General features: G+C 40.7%; 1 long non-coding RNA gene across 4 annotated transcripts in view; it reads left to right on the forward strand.

The window, feature by feature from the left end:
• The window catches only part of LOC114484680 (uncharacterized), a 137,934-nt gene extending 126,499 nt beyond the window's left edge, over nt 1–11,435 (forward strand). For all 4 annotated transcript variants that reach the window (XR_008616341.1, XR_003677851.2, XR_008616342.1 and 1 more), the window contains one exon: nt 10,782–11,435. This is a non-coding gene — a long non-coding RNA (uncharacterized lncRNA). The remainder of the gene's footprint in view (nt 1–10,781) is intronic.
• The last annotated feature ends 218 nt before the right edge of the window (nt 11,436–11,653 follow it).

The following is an 11,653-nucleotide window of genomic DNA, read 5'->3' on the forward strand; positions in this document are numbered from 1 at the left end:
CCGTGAGCCATGGCCGCTGAGCCTGCGCGTCCGGAGCCTGTGCTCCGCAACGGGAGAGGCCGCAGCAGAGGGAGGCCCGCATACCACAAAAAAAAAAAAAAAAAAAAAAAAAGTGAAGCACAGAGAGGTTAAGTAACTTGCCCAGAGTCACACAGCTAGCAACTGGCAGAGAAAGGACTTAAAAACTATAAATAACTAAATAAAAATAAAATTCGCATCCCTTTTTCCCTAAACTAACCTCTTTCCCCATCTTCTCTTTTCTCATTTCCTCCATCTTCTCTTTTCTCATTAGCAGTAGTGCCTTTCAATTCTTTTTTAGCTCATATATATATATATATGGCATAGTCATTATAATACATCATCATATATATTATATGTAGTTATAATACATTACATATGTTATATGTAATGTAATAACTACTACGCCATTATTACATCTAACAAAATTAACAATAACTCATTAATATCATTTAATACCCAATCCATATTCAAATTTCCCTGATTTTCCCAAGGATATCGTTTTATAGTTAATTTGTTGGAGTTAGCATCCAAACAAAGCCCACACATTGCACTTGGTTGTGTCTCGTTAAGTCTTTTAGTGCTTTTGAATTGTTGGAGAAACCAGGTCATTTGCCCCGAAGAACAACGTCTCACATTCTCAGTTTGCTTGATGGTTTCCTCATATTGTCCCTTGAACTTGTTTCTCTATCCCCTGTAAACTGGTAGTTATGTCTAGAGGCTTTGATTAGATCCAGGTTGAAATACTGGGGAACGAATACTTCCCAGTCAGGGCTGTGTACCTTCTATCCCGTTATTTCATGAGGCAAATAATGTCTGATTGCCCCACTTTTTAGCTATACTAACATTGATCAGTGGGCTCAGATAGTATCACCTGGAGGCCTCCATTATAAAGATCCCATCACACCTTCCCCTAATGGCTTTAACAACCAGTGATGATTACTGCTTAGGTCCATTATTTCATTAAGAGTTGCAAAATGGCATTTTTTCTAATTGTTATTCCTTCTTCATTTATTAGTTGGGGCTTTTCTATAAAGAAGAATTTCACTTATCAGCCATTTGGTCACCTTGAATTACAGTGTAAACAAAAAAAGAAAGGCAGGATAAATGTTTGATACCTTCCTTTTAAAGACATCAATTTTCGGAATGAGTTGGTATCCTAGCAACCTCCAGTGGTGACCAACCAAGTCTCTTAAGTATTGTTATGAACCAATGGATTTTTAATGTGTTTCGATCCATTTTAGTCATTCATTTGGTTGCTAAAGTTGTCTCATCTTAGGTCAGTGAGGGTCCTTCCAAGTTGGCTTCTGTTTCCTTTTGTCATGATAGATTTCTTGATTTTTGGTTTGATGAGATGTTTCAGGCTCATCTTGTACAATTCCAAACCCAGTCCTGGAGTCAGTCATTTCTCCAAGGAGCTCTAGTTCCTCTTGATGTAAAATGGCATTAAGAGAGCACAGTCTGGGAATTCCCTGGCGGTCCAGTGGTTAAGACTTGGAACTTTCACTGCGGTGTGCGGGTTAAATCCCTCCTGAGGGCTGGGTTTCCTCACCGCTGCTAGGTTGTCAGGTCTTTTCTTTTTAGTTAAAAGGGTTTAGAAAATGCGTATTTTTTAAAAAAGGGAAAGTGATGAGTTCCTACTGATAGTTCAAAGTTGAATTTGAGAGTATGGGCTTTTACTTAACATCTTTGATTCTGTAACTGTCTCTTCTCTCCCGCTCGGAAAGTCTTGGTTCCTAATGATATTAATATAATTACTTGCATTCCCCTATGTTATATCTGTAACAATTTCAAAGGAACAATTCCAGTGTTACTACCAAGACTACCGAATGCAATTTAAGATGTCTTTGCTCTTCCTTTTGCCTTTAGAATAAATCCTGCTAGGGAGGTAGTCAAAGTACTGTGTTTTAGAGTCACTTGAGGCAATTTTTCTCTGTGCGGTTATGTCACCAAGTTGATACACAGTTTGATTCATTTTTTTTCTGGGTTTTGGGGATTGTTTTTCCTTCCCCTGTTAAATTTCATTTGTATAAAACATTTACATAGTTCCAAAGTCAAAACCATATAACAGGAGATATTCTAAAAGTCCTGCTTCCATCCTGCCTCCATTCTTTATCCTCCCTCCCTCTACAGCAATCATGTTTATTAGGTTTTGGTTTATGCATCCATTGTATGTTTGAATATTAAACAAGTGAGAATAAGTAGCTTTCCACCCCCTGTTTCTTACACAAATGTAGCATGTACTACAAACATTGCTCTGCTCCCCCTTTTCCACTTAACATGTCCTAGAGATTGTTCCATGTCACTGTATGGGGACCTTCCTTGCTCCTTTTTTTTTTTTTTTTTTTTTTTTTAACTGTATAGCATATGCCATCCCAAAGAGGAACCATAGTTTGTTCAACCAGTCAGTCCATATTGACAGATATTTGGGTTGGTTCTAGTCTTTTGTTATTACAAAGGATGCCACCACGTGTGGTAGAGGTGTCTGTCCCATGGTTCTCCTGGCTCCAAGCCTCAGTGGCATTCCCAGCTCTCCCTTCTGCCTCCTTCTGTACGTCTAATCACTTCTGAACCCTGGGGATTATTCCTTTGTACTCTTCGTGTTTCTGCCTTTCTGTCTCTGTTGCTCTCTCCCAACTTCAGGCACTAGTTGTCTTTGCCTGGATAATAGCAATAGCAGTAGAATCTCTACTTATTTTCTCCCCCAAGCCAGTCTGTGCTGCACACCACAGCCAGACTCATCTCCTGAAATAATTCTTTTGTCGTGATCTCTTCTCGGCCTACTCAAAAATCTTCAATAATCGCATAAAATCTAAATTCCTTTGTTTGGTATTCAAGGCCTCGTGAGCGGACGCAAATTTCCTTTCCTGATATTCATTCCCTCTGCTTTGGTCTGTAGGCCTGTTGCTCTGCATATGTGATTTACCAAATATCAGGTTTATCATTACCTTTATACCTTATCTATGTTTCAAAGTTCCATGCAAATTCCAGATCTTTGGAAACCCTACTGGAACCTCAGCCCAGGCTCTGTTTCTCCCTTGAGCTCCTATTCTTTGTGATATCCATTTGAAACCGAGCATAGACTTAGCCCCGAGCCAAATGGAAAGCTCTTATTAAGACCATCTGGTCACTACTGTGAGACCTCAGAAATTCATCGATACGTTCATGAAGCATTAACTGAACACCGGCGCGGCATCCACAGGTGAGGAAAGCGGACCTCTGGATTGGCCAGGGTTCATTCTGACAGAGTGACCAAGAAGGAGGTGGGGTTCTGTCTGCCTGGAAGCACAGCTAGGAAGATGTTCCAAGGGGGCAATACTTGACTGAGAAATGTGGTAGTGGATTGTGTGTCCCTTCCAAACGTGGGTTTAATTCCAGTTCAAGGAGAAGAAATGGGGCTTTTGTCTGGGGAGAGGGTCTTGTCCAAAGGCTCTCTTGAGTCAAAAATTCCCAAATCCTGGGAGAGCACTGCTTTTGCCACCTTTCTCCCATCAAGATAAAACACGGCATTTTGTCTGGTGAGAACCTAGGGCTCATACAAGCCTGACATTGCCTAGGCCACCAGCCATGTGACAGGGTGATTGGCCAATCACAAATTACAGAACACTGCATTCTATACTGCTTCTTTTCTGTACTCTGCTCGTTGGGGTTGCATTAGCCTTAGGTTCCTAAATTTTGTTTTAAAACTTCACCATCTGGGACTAGAACTATTTTTGCTTTATTTATTTACAGTTTAGCCTTTCCCCTTTATTTCCAAAACGATTTGCAGAAGCTTACCAGTTTGAACATAATGCAAAGTAAGACAGAGAACAGAATTGTCTATTTGAGAAAGAAAGAGTCGATATCACCAAATACTTTGGATGAGTGGAATGCTATAGCTGTTGAACACTGACATTGACTCCGGATTTCTTGGCAGTCAAGGTTAAGGGTTACAGTGGTATGTATTATCTGAGAGCCAGAAAGCAGCTATATTCCTCTTTTAAGATCATCTTCTCCCTGACGCGAACCTCAGATGAGGATTTGTCACAAGCACCTTGCATAAGCACATGCGGTAACATAGTGACCCATGTCTTTAACTTTTACAAGTGAAACACAGAATATAACACAGAAATACCAATTAAATCAACAATGCCTATATGAATTGAATTAGGGTTTTGTTCTTGTTCTTGTTTGTTTGAAAAGTTAATTCAGCTTGCATACACTGCTAGCTGAAGGCTGAACTGACACAACCACTTTGGAAAGCTGTTTGGCAGTATCTACTAAAGCTAAACAAACATCGACCCCGTAATTCCACTGCGTGTATTCACCAAAAGACATATACAAGGGTGTCCATTAGAGCATTATTTAGTACCAGCCAAATAACAGAAACACCCCAAATGTCCATCAGCTGTGAATATATAAGTAAATTGTGGTGCATGTGTACAGTGGGATACTGTACAAATGAACAAGAACATGGAAGACTCTCACAAACATCATGTTGACCAAAATAAGTCAAACCCTAAAGAATGCATGCACTGTGTGACTCAATTTCTATAAAATTTGGAAAGAGAGAAAATTAAGCGATTGTATTAGAAATCAGGAATAGTGCTAACTTTCAGGAGGAAGGGGAGGAAAAGGATGGGTCTGACTGGGCTTCTAGAGACTGGTAACGTTCTCTTTGGGGGCCCGGGCAGTGGTTACTTGGGTGCGTTCACTTTGTGCTCATTCATTGAGCCGTACAGGTATGAACTATGCACTTTTCTATACGTGTGTTATCCTTCAGCAAAAGGTTCAGTATTGATACATGCACATGATACGATTTCAAACTGTATAGAGGAGTGAGTGTACAGTGCACGGGAAGAAACTCTCCCACTCTAAACGCCCATCCCCTCTCATCAGAGTCTATTACTATTGCCAGCTTCTTGTGTATTCTTGAAATGTCCTGTAATAAACAACGGTGTGTACGTATCCATAGGTATATCTTTATTCCTTTTGTTATTTACAAAAATGGAAGCACACCCTATGCATTGTCCTGCCACGTGCTTTTTCCATGTAACACTATGTCTTGGACATCTTTTCCCATCCGTGGTTGGGAACGATCTACCTTCTTCTCTGCAAAGGCTCCATAAAGTATTCCGTTGTGGGGATGCACTGTGTTTCACCAATCCTCTATTAGTGAACATTTGGGATTTCTCCAGTTTTTAAAATTATGACAATGATATATGAAATAGTAAAAATATTTTACACATATCCTTGCACACCCGTGTGGGGTACGGTGGACTTTGGCATCTTTTGTTAGATTATTTAACTACCACATACAGTGAAAATCCCATATAGTCCAAAACACCCTTAAAACTCCCTTAGGAAGGCTGACATACCATATCTTTACCATTCCAGCAGAGTCTGTTTGCCTGTCTGTCCTCCAGTATTGAAGTAGATCTCTGAGTCTCTGGCTCAGCACCTGATGAGGAGATGAGCTTGTAGTTATGAGCCATGTTGAATGACGTGTATGCCTCTTTAAATACCAGCATCACAATGAGATGCTCACTCTTTGAGAGGCACATGGGGATTGAGACTTACTGAGGGATTAACAGAATCACAGCGTCTACCTTACATTCTCTCTAGGGCAGAGCAGGGTCATTGAGAAGAATGGTAGGCACAACTTGCTACACCATTTCAATTGTTGTCTTCTGTCTCTCTCGACTCTCTTTCCTCTATCTTTCTGTCTCTGTCTCTTTCTGTCTCTCTCACACCTTTCTCCCCTCTCCCTCTCTGTGTGCTGAGTGCCTACTTTTGAATCTGTGTGACTCGCATATGCATATGGTGTGATTCCACTGTATATCTGTAGGATCAATTCCAAGAAGTGGGATGTTGTATGTATGTCCCTTCCAATCATATATATGTTTTATATCATCTCATTATGAAAAAGACATACAAAAGCACGTAGAATTATATAAGGACACCCCTAATCCCACAACCAAACCTCAAAAATGATCAACCCATGGCCACTCTTTCATCTATACCACAGTCACTTTCCCTCTTTCTGCAATATCTTGAAGCAAATTGCAGACCTCAGCTGTAAATAGTTCAGTATGTATTTCTAAAGTGTTAGGACTCTTAAAAAATATCCACTATGCAATTATCACAGCTCAAAAATGAACAGAACTTCATTAAAATCAACAAATATCCAGCCAGTGTTCCAGTTTCCAATTATCTTACAGTTGGGGTAAAAGGATTCTTGTTTGTTTGAATAAAGCTCTAAATAAGAATAGATACTGTAATTGATTGATATAGCCTTTTAGTCTCTTTTAACCTACAGGTTCCCCCTTGATCTTTCTTCATCCTGCAATTTATTTTTTGAAGAAAATGTATTCTTTTCCCTGTAGCATTTCCCACACTCTGAATTTTGCTGATTGCATCCCCATCGTTACATTGAATAGGTCTGTGCTAAGTATCCTCAGACTACGTGCTTCCTCTAAATTAGTAGTTGATTTTAGAGGCTTAATCGGATTCATGTTTAAGCTTTTTGCCTTTTGTTTTGTTTTTGGTGAGACTATGTCAGACATGGTTTTGTGCTCTCCATTAAGAGACACATGTTATCTGGTTGTCTCTTTTTATGTCAGCCACTGATGATCAAGTCTAGATTCATTCATTCATGAAGGATTGCAAAACTGTTATATTCTTATTTTATATTTCCTTCTTTATTTGTTAGCTGGAATATGTCTATCTACTACTTGGTTGTCTGAGGGCACAGCTTATATAAGAAGGTAAGATAAATGCCTGATTCAAAATACTGAGCTAGTTCGCCAGCATCTGCAAGTAAAGTCAGTGAGTGATTTTTTTTTAAGTATAATGATGAATTTATGGATTTAAACATATTCGATGTGTTTTAATCCATTGTTCTTATTCGTATTGAGGCTTGCATTGGCCATTGGGAGCCTCTTTAAACTGGCTCCTTAAGTCCTTTTTACATGACTTTAGTAGTCTTTGCTTCCTTGCTAGGTATGGTAAGATAATCCAGGATCATCATGGACATTTCCTGCCCCAGATCTGAAGAACCATATTTTTAGATATCCACGCAGTATAGTAAAAAGAACACAGTCACTGGAGTCAGATAGACTGGGATTGAATCCTGCCTGTATCTCATACTGCTTGTATGGCCATGTATAACCTGCTTAATATCTACCCACTTCAACTTTCTTCATTATTAAAAGGAGCTAATAACACCTATTTTCTATGGTTCTTAAGAAAATTAAAGTTATAGACAAGTAAGTATAAATATATGTGTATATATGTGTGTGTGTGTATATATATATATATATATACATATATATATATATAGAGAGAGAGAGAGAGAGAGAGAACCTAGCATAGAGCTTGGCACATAGTAGGTACACAGAAATTCAAGTTCCCTCTCCATTTCTGGTACTCTTCTTACTCAGGTGACAGCATCACGTCTTCTATGATTACTTAAGCTTCTGTGTTTAAAGTGTGGAATGTTCTCTTTCACATATGGCAGATACTCAATACATACTTACAAATTGATTTTAAGGTTAGATGCCATCAGATAGATGATGGCAACGCATGTTAAGCTCTGTGAAAGTAGGCATTGTCTCAGTGCAGTTGTTTTTTTAAAAAGCATTTCCTTTATTTTTAGAGCAGCCATTCACAGATATTAATAAAAATTCCTTCCAACCATCTCTGCCCAGCTCCCCAGAATGAGGTGTGATGGCGATGCCAGCCTTCCGTTGTGTTAAAGGAAGGAGCATGGATTATTCAAAAGGGTAATCCAAGACAGTGTCACTCCAGAGTCACTCATTTCAGTTTGAAAGACATCGTTTACTATACGTATAGCAGAGCCTCCTTCTTAAGTGAGCTATACTTACACTACAGTTCAGATGGCTTTTCCTCAAGGTCACAGCAGCTAAGGAGGATAATAAATCCAGAATGTACTGAACAAGCCACAGAAGTCAAGGGGGCATGACACAGTTACCCTAGATACTCTGCCACTCATGTGTTGCTCTGGCACTGTCTTCAACTTAGGACCAGAATTAGGAAATCGTCCGGCAGCCGCGACGTCCCAGCCGTAGCAGCCACAGGAACAGCAGGTGCTGCAAAGAGCACAACCTTTTGACAATTAACTAAAAGATACCGGATGAAGGTGGAAAGAGTGGCGAGGAAAAGAGTCCCCTCAGTTAAGCAGTATCCTGCAGTGGCCTTGCATAGCCTCTATTCTAGGTTGAATTGGGATTTTGAGAGGACGTGCTGGACGATTCTTTTGCCCGGTGGCTGCTTCCCCCAAAGTACCCAGGGAACGAGTTGTCGTAGGGCCCTGTGCACTCAGAAGATGCGACTTTCAACTAGGGCAAGCTGTGTGACCACCCACCCATGGGGCCCGTTCTCCAGGCTGTCGTCCTGTGTGGGGTGGAGGAAGCTGTGCTGACGGAGGGCTCGGCTCTGGAGCTATTTCTCGTCTTGGACTGGCTCCCCGGGATCCCCTTCCCATAAGCCCGAGGGATTGACTCTTAATCCACATAAGGGCTGCCTCTGTGCCAGAGCTTTTAGGGGCTCTTTCTATGCATTCTGACACTGAATCCTCATATATCCGGTGTGGCAGGGTGGGTATGAGATGCCCATTTGATAGACGAGGTATTGAAGGTTCAGAGAGACTCAGTGCCATGTCACGGATGCTTGTCCTCCCCGGCTTTGTCCTGGCTACTCTTACCCCAGACTCCACTTCCTAGCTGACTTTTCTTTCATCTTAGGGACTTCACTGCCAATCAGCCCCTAATGGGAAGTAGGCAGGGGAGAGCAAGTATACCAAATAAGGAAAGGTGATTCTGGCTGGATCTGAGATCTCCTAGCCCTGAAGTTAAAATTCTAGACCATGGTCTGATCAGAATAAATGTATTTAGAGCCGGGTCAGTGAAGCCAACTGTTGGAAGTGCTCCTGTCCTGGGAAATCTGGTGTTCTTGGTTAACAGAGCTTTGAGTCCCCACTGACTCCTTTCCTGCTCTCTTGTCATTTACTCCAGTGGCCTTCCAGGAATGGGGAGGCGACCCCCAGGACTCACAGGTACCGTGTGGTTGGGCTGCTAGCTGAGCCCTGGACAGACTGTACCTGCAGTCCACGTTGCTCTAACCAAACGGGCCACCGTATTTTTCAGGACTGATGCTGGAACAAAAAGCTGTGTCACCATGTAAGGCTGTGGTCAAATAGAGAAGGAAGCCAAATTTGGGTATGAACTATTTAATCTGAGCCAATCAGACCCATGGAAGCATCATGTCAATGCCAAGTAACTGTCAGGAGTAGAAATTATTTGAACTCGGGCTCAGTACATTTAGTATTTTCCTTGTTTGTTTTACTTTGTGATTAAGGATTGCAGATAAATGAGAAAAAAAATGAGAACGAGAGATACTATTGAGGTTTTTACCTCATCTCAAAAGATGATTTTCGTCACAGGGCATCTGTATAACAGGTGATAACCATTATTAAATAGAACACATTTTTTTGACAGGAGAGTTCAGTTAGGAAACATTTTCTTCGGGAATAACATTAAACATTGTATTTTTTAAATTGAAGTATAGTTAATTTACAATGTGTTAGTTTCAAGTGTACAGCAAAGCGATTTGGTTTATGTATATATATACATACATACGTACATATATACACATACATATATATACACACACATATATATACATATACATATATATATATATATATATATACATATATTCCTTTTCAGATTCTTTTCCATTATAGGTTATTACTGGATATTGAGTAGAGTTCCCTGTGCTACCTACCTAACAAGTAGGTCCTTGTTGGTTATATATTTTATATATAGTAGTATGTATCTGTTAATCCCAAGCTCCTAATTTATCTCTCCCCCACCCCCTGCTGTCCCCTTTGGTAACTGTAAGTTTGTTTTCTATGTCTGTGAGTCTATTTCTGTTTTGTAAATAAGTCCATTTGTGTCATATTTTAGATTCCACTTATAAGTGGTATCATATGATATTTCTCTTTCTCTGTCTGACTTCACTTAATACGGTAATCTCTAGGTCCATCCATGTTGCTGCAAATGGCATAATTTCATTCTTTTTTATGGCTGAGTAATATTCCGTTGCATATATAGACCACATCTTCTTTACCTACTCATCTGTCGACGGACACTTAGGTTGCTTCCATGTCTTGGCTATTGTAAATAGTGCTGCTATGAACATTGGGGTGCACGTATCTTTTCGATTTAGAGTTTTCTCCTAAACCTTGTATTTTTTAAAATACTCTTTCTCTTGCTTTCAGGCTGCTCCTGCATGCCTGCTTTCTGTCAGTACTAAACAGATTTATAATAAATCATGCTCTCTTAATGTAATTGTTCTTTTTATTCTGTCATTTTTTCTAACCATTTTAGATCACAACACTTTGTTCCTCTACGTGTGTGTGTATGTTTTAGCATAAAGACCAACTATTTTGAAATTACATTTAATTCATTGTCTTTGAAACCTGAAAGCTCCATAGCTCTAGGTGGTTCTATAGCAACCCCCGTCCCCGACTTTGCCAGGAGGACATAATGAAATGTCAGAGGGATGACTGTTCATCTTTCCATTTATGGGTTATTGTCTTTGACATTCTTTATACTACTTGATCATCCTCTGCTTGGGCCAACGTAACACAAAGAGGCAGAGAGACCTTATCACTATTGTGATTCTTTCTTCATTTTATTTATTTATTTATTTTTTTGCGGTACGCGGGCCTCTCACCGTTGCGGCCTCTCCCGTTGCAGAGCACAGGCTCCGGACGCGCAGACCCGGCGACCACGGCCCACGGGCCCGGCCGCTCCGCGGCACGCGGGATCCTCCCGGACCGGGGCACGAACCCGCGCCCCCTGCATCGGCAGGCGGACTCTCGACCACCGCGCCACCAGGGAAGCCCTCTTTCTTCATTTTAGAAGACCTCACCATCACAACCTCCACTCCAGTACTGTTGCCCAGGTGAGAACACTCGCATATCTCCTCTTCACTGTACTACACGAGATGCATCTTGGGTGCATGTCCCTAAGCTAACAAAGATCATCTTTTTTAGCAAAGATCTAGTGCAGAGGTTGGCAGACGATGGCCCCAGGTCAAATCTGGCCCACCGGCTGCTTTCGTAAAGTTTTCTTAGCACATGTCCACGCCCACCTGTTTCCACACTGCCTGTGACTGCTTTTGTGCTACCGCAGCAGAGTTGAGTAGCTGTCACAGAAACCGAATGTCTTGCAAAAACTAAAATATTTACTATGTGGCTCTTTACGGAAAATGTTTACTGACCCCTGCTCTAGAGAACAGGTGTCCAGCATAACCATCACACAATTATAGAACATTTTTATCACCTCAAGAAAAAACTTTGTATCCTTTAGCTATCACCCCTCTCTCCCCCCACCCCACCCAGGCCTAAGCAAGCACTAATCTAATTTCTGTCTCTATAGATTTCTCTATTCTGGACTTTCATATAAATAGAATTATATAGTATGTAGCTTTTCGTGACTGGTTTCTTTCACTTAGCATAATGTTTTCAGGGTTCATCTGTATTGTAGGATGTATCAGTGCTTTATTCCTTTTTTATGGCCAAATAATATTCGTTATATAGATATACTACGTTTTGTTTATCCATTCA

Source organism: Physeter macrocephalus, chromosome 21 (assembly GCF_002837175.3).
Source record: "Physeter macrocephalus isolate SW-GA chromosome 21, ASM283717v5, whole genome shotgun sequence".
In the NCBI taxonomy this organism is placed as follows: Eukaryota; Metazoa; Chordata; class Mammalia; order Artiodactyla; family Physeteridae; genus Physeter; species Physeter macrocephalus.